Below are 8,172 nucleotides of genomic sequence, written 5' to 3' on the forward strand. Positions count from 1 at the left end.
GAACTGAAGTGACAGTAAATTTGAAGCAAGGGAAATAAAACTGAACTGAGAATCAAGAGTTCAAATCATTAATTCTTTTCACAAGGCATCTAAATAATTTACATACTATCCTCAGGAAACAAAGATCCATTTAAATGTTTCAATCACAACAGTGTTATAAGGCATAGGAATGGATAGGAGAGGGCCAAATTCCAGAAATTCTTCCACTGGAGATTTATGGCTTTGGATTAAGGTTTATGGCTCTGACCCTGCTAAGGATAAATACGCGGGAGATTTAATACAATAAGCTTAATTCTTGTTTTGCAAAAAGAAACACAGCTTCTAAATTTGGGAAAGGGTAACATTAACCAAAGAACTCTCATTATTGAGATGGGAAAAAAAAATGATTCACAAGAGGAGTCTGACACCGTGAACAAACTTTGTCATTTGCCAAGTTTGTCATTATTTAGTGACTGAGGAGAAAAGGCAAAATTAAGATGTGAGAGAATTAAAAAGTTACAAAGAGGATAGTAGTTGGGAGGGAGAAGAGAACAAGGAGAAAGAGGCGAGGAACACTTTGAGTGGAATTTAAGATTACAGACTATACTCCATTTTGTTTGACTTGAGAAACTAACAGTCTCTTGGAGAGGTGGAGCCTACCTGGGTTGGAATCAGAAAGTTCTCTCTGTTAGGACTGATCGTATATGAGTAAGTACAAAGCCGCAGGAGGTGGAGGAGAGTAGATGTTTCTAAAATGCCTGTGTATGGGTGTCATTAATCTTTGTATGGAAGATGGCATTATTGACTATGTATCAGTGTTTAGTATGCTTCCTAGATTAAAGACTGGTTTTGTACTGCTCTGTTTATACTCTCTTGCCTAACCTCACTGAAGATGAATGGGACGAATTTTTTCCCATAGAGTTGGAAGGTTAATCTAACTGACCTTCCCTGGGCTTGAACAAGAAGTCTTGGCCTTTTTGCACAATGCTTAAATCAACTACACTAATCAGACTCATGTCTTGTGATACATGTAAGAAAAAAAATAATAGATTTTGAAGAAATGGGGTTTTTTTTTAGTGATTTTTAGTCACTGAAGAATGCGAAAATTCCAATTTTCTTTATGATTGAAATCATAACATCTGTAAGAGCTCAACTGTTTATCAAGGCATGAGCAGAAGTTATAGGCTATATTTCATGAATTAAGTCTAAAAGCTGTATGTACTTTCATGAAGTCTCATAATGAATTTGTAATGGTTATTATGGATAATAATATTTATTTAGACAAGTCAGAACTATCAAGTACAAAAGATGTTTAAAGCAAAGATGGCATACACTATTTTGCAAATGCACAGGCTGAAATTATCTGTAATTTCAGTGAATGGCGTAAATTGTGTGACACAGACTTGGCTCTGGCTTTCATTTTCATGGTAAGGACAGCTTGTAAATCAATGACATGACTCATGGGTCTCAGGCGTGGTGCATCAATCTAGCACCTGCTTTCCCAATCAGTCTAGTTGCATTCGTATCCGGACACAAATAACCATATTATTAACCTTAGCCACCAAAATTAATCTTTTAGTATTGAGAGGATGTACAAATTTAAGCTAATAGGGTTCATTCTCTCCTCATGGCATATACATTCACTTAATTTATAAAAACAGTGCTGTTTCTTTCCGCTGAGTATCTCAGAAGTGGATGCCATTTTGGGTTTTTGTGTTTGTGGCTTTTGTATGAGCCGGATATAGGTAAATTTTACAAAAGGCCACAGCAGACATGACTTTGAACTGAGGCCATGTGACTAGCAGCGGCATGCTACCCTAACCTCACTTCGGGGAAATCCAAGCTCTAAAGTTGCCACACAGGATATTTCATCAAAAGAGGGATTTCCCCTCTGCTCTGAAACAACATTACTTTCTTCCCCTTCCTCAACTCTACAGCACAAAAATATTCTCAAAATGGTTAACAATTTGCCCTGTCACGAGTGACTGTATTGGGGCAGAAAGGGGTGGGGAGAGAGAATGAGAAAAGGTTTGAGCACTTGGGTATGAAAGGTCAGTAAGAACAGGACCGCCTGAAACTCTGCTCAGCCCATTGTGTCTCTGGGTGTACTACCTGATAAAACCCAACAATAAAAAAAAAAAATCATCACCGGCCCACACGTGTATTGACCATAGTTTTGGCGTCAGGTCTCAGTTCAAAGCCCAGCTCTGACACCATATATTCTTGAGATTCCCCATCTATAACATGGGCAATAATGCAAACTAAACAGGGTTGCTGTGAGGTTTAAACAAGAGAGTGTATGGACATTTACTTCATTTGTCTCTGCTTCCGTCTTCCCCCAAACCCCACCCTAGTTCCCCAAACCTAAAAGGAATCAAATAGGTCTACACAATGAAAATTATATGGTGATTCTGAACTATGTGTAATGTACTCAATCTACTACTTCTCTTTACCTTATAATTTGAGTCCACTGGATACGACACTAATTAATCATAAGCCTATGTCCTGTGTCTTTTTGTTCAGCAAAAGAATGAAAAGAGGAAGTAGAGATTGCAAAGCAAGTACATTATTAAATGAGCTTCTGTCAGTGTAACTTGTAGAACAAGTGAGCTTTTTACTAGTCAAGGTATTTGTCAACTTATTTCTCGTCTCAGTTATTATGTCTCATTTCTGAATCTCCTGAGAAAACCAGTGGGAAAATTGGAAGAAAGATCTTCAAGTTTTCTTTCTCCAGGGCAAAATTTTTAGGATTTCCACCCCCTATTCTGAAGGTTACATCTCCCCTGAAGACCTTTTCTTGACAAAACCACACAGCTCATTTGCACAACCCTCACTGTGATCTGAAATGTTCTCACAGAAAAAGAATTCTATTGACATTTTGTCCCATTGACATTGAACTTCAGCCCCCTTCAGAAGGGTGGATTCTCTATACAATCTCAGGACAAAGCATCTCAAGACATCGAGCAGGTGTGTCTTTAAGAGATAATTGCTCCCTGGAAGACTAAACTAATTGGGCCTAAAATATAAATAAAACCACAACTCCTAGGATATTTTTTACTGTTGTTTAGTATTTCCTCAAACTCAATTTTATTATTTTAAATGCTAATCTCAAGACTTAATTTTCCTTCACCTATAAAGATAAAAATGCAGTAGAGTTTTAAAAACATAAATAATAATTATCTGTATATTGATGAGCAGCATCTTGAACTTTCTGAGCATAAGCCAGACAGTACAATTTTTTTTGTGCAAGGTTAATGAATAATACAGATTAGAAAATCACTGGCAATTGAATTTCTTCGAGGATCATACTTTAAAATTGCAAATTACATGAAAAATAACAAGCCTGTAACTTGGTATATAATGGATGACCTCAGTTACACTTTTATAATTTACTTTTAACATGCCTTTATTCAAGCAATTTAGAAATAAACCTCAATTAGTAGTTTATTAAAGGTGGCATGGATTCTTTATTATTCTCATGTTAATTTATTATTATGGATTCCATATTTCCTACACCAAAAGGTGAAAACTAAATAGGGAAACGTATCAATGACAACACTTTTAAGTATTTTTATTTGGAAGACATGAGACTCTTTTTAAGGTTTTTGTTTGTTTGTTTTTGTTTTTTTTTATCACTGATTGAAATACCTAGCTGAACTGTCATTGTATAATCTAGTGCATACTGAGGAAAGATTAATGTTTTGAGGATTTAAAAAAATTCTAAGTGTTCAAAGGGTTATAAAGCAACAGTGGATAAATTTCACACGTTCGAAGTAGCTTCACCACTGGCCCAGACCACCTATCTCCTTTACTCTTTCTTATTGCAAAGTTCCAGCATCTAGATCCCTGCCAACAGCTTCCTCAAACTGCTCGGCTTGGGCTCTGTGATTCCTGAGTATAGCCTCACTGCAGTCACTTCAGCTCGCTCCATCCCGCTCACGATTTTAACCCCACTCACTTCTGGTCTATTCTTCTCACTCAGCCACTCTATTAATCCCCTTGCTTCCCCTTTCTACAACATCCCCTGGGACTGTGGTCAGCAAACTCCATTAAATTACTAAACTTTTCCTCAAAACTCTCCCTCAGCCCTCTCATCTTCTTATGCAAGATCGTAATATGTGGCATATATTAAACAGAGTTTGTTGGCCAAGTGTTTTTTAAAAGCCAGGTTAGACATCTCAGAGCCTTCATTTGGGTGATGTGCTCTGTGAATCCCTAAGAAGAAAGAGCTCCAGCATTCCCCCAGATACATTGGACCAAAAAGCTCTTTGAAAGGAAGATCTTCTGGAAAATGCTGCCTTAGTTGAGGTTTGGCTTTCTACTAACAATGACATTGTCTCCGACACCCTCAAGCAGAAATAAATGGCTCCTTCTCCAGTCTCTTCTGCCTAGAGGTCAGGAGCTTAGCCACTGCTCTCCAACAGCCTTTGAGAACTTCACCACCTTTACTCAACCACAGCCTTTAATTATCACCTACTAACCTCCAAGACACTTCTTCCAATTTTTTAATCACTTTGGTGCCTGATGTAATCATTTTCCTCTGTACTTCACAAGCAATTATTCTAGACAAATTCAATATTCACACTCATGATTCAGCTAATAATAACAATAATAGTAGTAATAATAACTAATATATCATTTTTGAATATCTATTATGCACCAATAAGTATCTTTAACAGGTGGCATGCATCATCTCATTTATTCTCCACAACCGCTGTAAGAAAGAGGTATCATTACTTCCAATTTGCTGATAAGGAAAATACATTATTTAACAAGTCCAAGGATATACAAGATATTAAGTGGCAGAATCAAGATTCAGAGCCATATTTAACTGATCTGAAATGTCTTTCACTGCTTTATAGTTGTTCAAACTTTTTCACCTTACCTTTCTAGCTCCATTCTTTCATCAATCTATAGGCACCTCCATTTGTTGGGTATTCTCATTATACTAAACTGCTCCTTCTCCTAGTTTTTAAACTCTGCAGTTTGCTCTCGACTGTGGCTTTCTGCCTTCTGATCTCTTCCTCATTATCATTGTCTGCCCTTCTCCTTCATTGTGCCTTCCAGCCATTTTCCTTGTACTTCATCATGTAGATGCCACCATTATCTGCTGAAGCTACCCATCCTCTCTTCATCTACTGGAGATTCTTGCAGTGTGTTTAATGTGGAGTTGACCCCACAAGCTGTGCATAGTTTGCAGAGAGCTCAGAACAGAGACGACACCTGCTTAATTTGCTTGCAGGATTATAAAGCACAGTTATAATCATCTTAGAGGTCATCTTTGAGTGCAGCCTTCTTCCCCAAGGATCTGATGCCACATAGCGATACGCTTTCCCAGAACTGGATTCAGATTCTTTATTTCTCAGTAGTCTTTCGCTCAGTGCTCAGTATATATTCTATAAAATCCCAAATTCATGGAATATTAGAATTAGAAGAGACTATAAAAATTTTATAGCCCAACTCCTTCATTATACAAATAAAAATATGGGATCTGGAGGAGCCCATAAACCAATATTATCAACAGAAGTTACTGGAAGATTAGATAAAGATAATAGAATTTGCCTATGCGAATTTATATGTGGATAGCCACATTGTCAAGAGAGAAAACAAGTAGCCAGAGATTGTTTAATCCACGGCTTAAACATAAAACTCATGAATCAAGAATGCGAGTGCTACTTCCTGAAACTGCCACTGTGTCACTATTTGGTGTGATTCAAATTATTGCTCTCAAATAAATCTTACTCTCCAGCAAAATCAGCATAGCCTCTGAATGCCTTGCAAAGCACAGCTAATTTTATCATTTATGACAAACAAGGAGTTAACATAAGAAGTTATATACGTATGTAATAGCGGCAGGACCAAAATGCTTTGCCTGTGGCATTTTGAATTGAAAAGAGATTTGAAAATACAAAAAATAAAACCAAAAACCCACCAAGTATGGTAAAAGGGTACTGGACACCTGAAACACCCTCTGAGCTATCCGTAGGGACACTGAAATTTATGGCAATAACTGATCACATGTTATAGACATATTGCCAGATTCTCACAATTGATTCCACATATGTAAGTAAACTGGCATACACTAGCTGTGTAAACTCATGAAATCACAGTTATGTACTAAAACCAGCCATATTCATACAATGAGATCGTCCCACATCCTCAATTGAAGTCATATTATGTACTGTCTTAATTGTTTTGACCAAAAGTCATCCATTTGAACTGAAGACTGTCCTACTGCCACACAAGTTCAAAAGGGGATTTATTTTACGAATATATTCCTGACTATTTCTTCGCCGCCAGTTGTAGGTCCAAGCTTATTAGTAAATACTCTGTGCACATATATTTCTCTTGATCACTCACTAGTTGAGAAACTGGTATATTATCAGAGGCAAGTAAGGCCAACTGCTTTTCATAGAAGCACAATGAGATTCTTTCTGGGTGAACACTTCTGTGTCTGGGTGGGACACTTTTGTCCAGATTTCCTTTGAACCAGATGGCTGTCCCCCAAAGCTCCTGGGATCATTAGGATTCCAGATGTGCCTGCTACTATTGATCTAGGGTAATGTGACTGTAGCTCTCTTCTTGCCAAGTGTATGACCCGCTATGAGACTGTACATAGATATGTTTGGCATGCTTCTACTATATTTGATAATTTTCATTTTTAATTTTTGATCCTGAAAATAGGCATGATGTAGTATTTAAAGATATTTAGAGTTTAAGTAGTTAAAATTTTTCTGTATGAATTGTGCGTTCTAGAAATGTATTGGTGAACATCTGAGACAGTCTAATTCCCAGGTCCCAGAGTTCCGAGGCGTCTCCTTTCTTAATACATTGAACTTGTCCTGAATCCAATTATACTCCTTCCATTTTGCAAAATAAGTCATTCTGTGTGTTCATCAGTAGAATGTACTTTGATATTAGAAAAAAAAAAAGTTTTTACTTTAATGTGCTCCAGATTGAAGATCCTTATTAAAGCTAGTCTGCCTTATTTCCCAATTGTATTAATTAAAAGTACTAATTATTTCCATTCTAGAATCCCAGGACCATCTTTTGATGCATGAAAGTTTTGAGAGAATTAAAAAAAAAAAAAAAACTGACTAACTTTGGGAATCAAGTGAGAAAATTAATATTCTTAAGTCCCAATTTTAAAAATGTTTGTATGTCAGTGCATTTGACTTTCAGCCCTACTTTGATTTCAGGTCTGTTCTGGATTTATGCCATGTAGGAAGTAGTTAGTTGCCAGACTCCCCTTTCTTTATATAGCAGTTAGTGTAATGAATGCTGAAAAAGGGACTTACTTCACTCCTGATGCTAATAAGCTTCTCAAAAACAAGTTCGTTGTTTTTTTTTAAAATCTAATTCTTGTCATTTATGAAAGAGTTGGAACAGAATTCCAAGATCCTTCTTATATCTAAAGTTGGTGATTTTCTAAGACACATTGGTCACTTTCTTAATTCATAAATCAACCTATTTCTTGCTCTCATGAGAAATAATCCAGGTGTGCTTCGGTACGAAGTCAGTTATTTACCTTTTTTATTCAAAAGGTGGGAGAATGGAAGAAATATTATCTTTCCAGCTGGAAAGCAGTCCTTTCCCAGAGATACAGATAAACTCTTTTAAAAACTTCTAGACTCGAAAACTATTATACTCTTTAAAAAAATCAATTCACATAAACCAAAGGAGCTATCATATTGGGAAAGAGAGTTCTATTCAAACTTTTACTGGTACAAAATTTCATGAGTAATGTGAATTATTTACAGCATGTTATTCTCAATGGTGAGTTTATTCTAATTTAGATCCTCTGGAATTGCAAATACATAACTGATTTAGTCCCTTGAGTATAGCTTTGCTCGAGAAAATATTTTTGGTGGCAAGCTATTTCAGTAGAGCCAGACTATGCAATAAGACAGAAAAAAAGCTAGTAGAAAACAAAACTGGAAAAATGCCTACCTAAAAAATATATATGTAAATAAAATTGAATCTATTTTATTAAAATAAAGTCAATCAAAATAAATTCCACAAGTGGAATACAATCACTAAACAATGAATTTTTAAATAAGGTAGTAGCAGTATTTGCGATGCTTGCTGTTGGTGCCTTGCTGTTCAGCTGTAATGTTGGTGGGAGGTGTAGGTAAAATAAAAATAGCAGCAGTGGCTTCTACCCGAATTCCATTAACACTTGGGAGTTAATAG

Source organism: Pteropus alecto, unplaced genomic scaffold (assembly GCF_000325575.1).
Source record: "Pteropus alecto unplaced genomic scaffold, ASM32557v1 scaffold185, whole genome shotgun sequence".
In the NCBI taxonomy this organism is placed as follows: domain Eukaryota; kingdom Metazoa; phylum Chordata; class Mammalia; order Chiroptera; family Pteropodidae; genus Pteropus; species Pteropus alecto.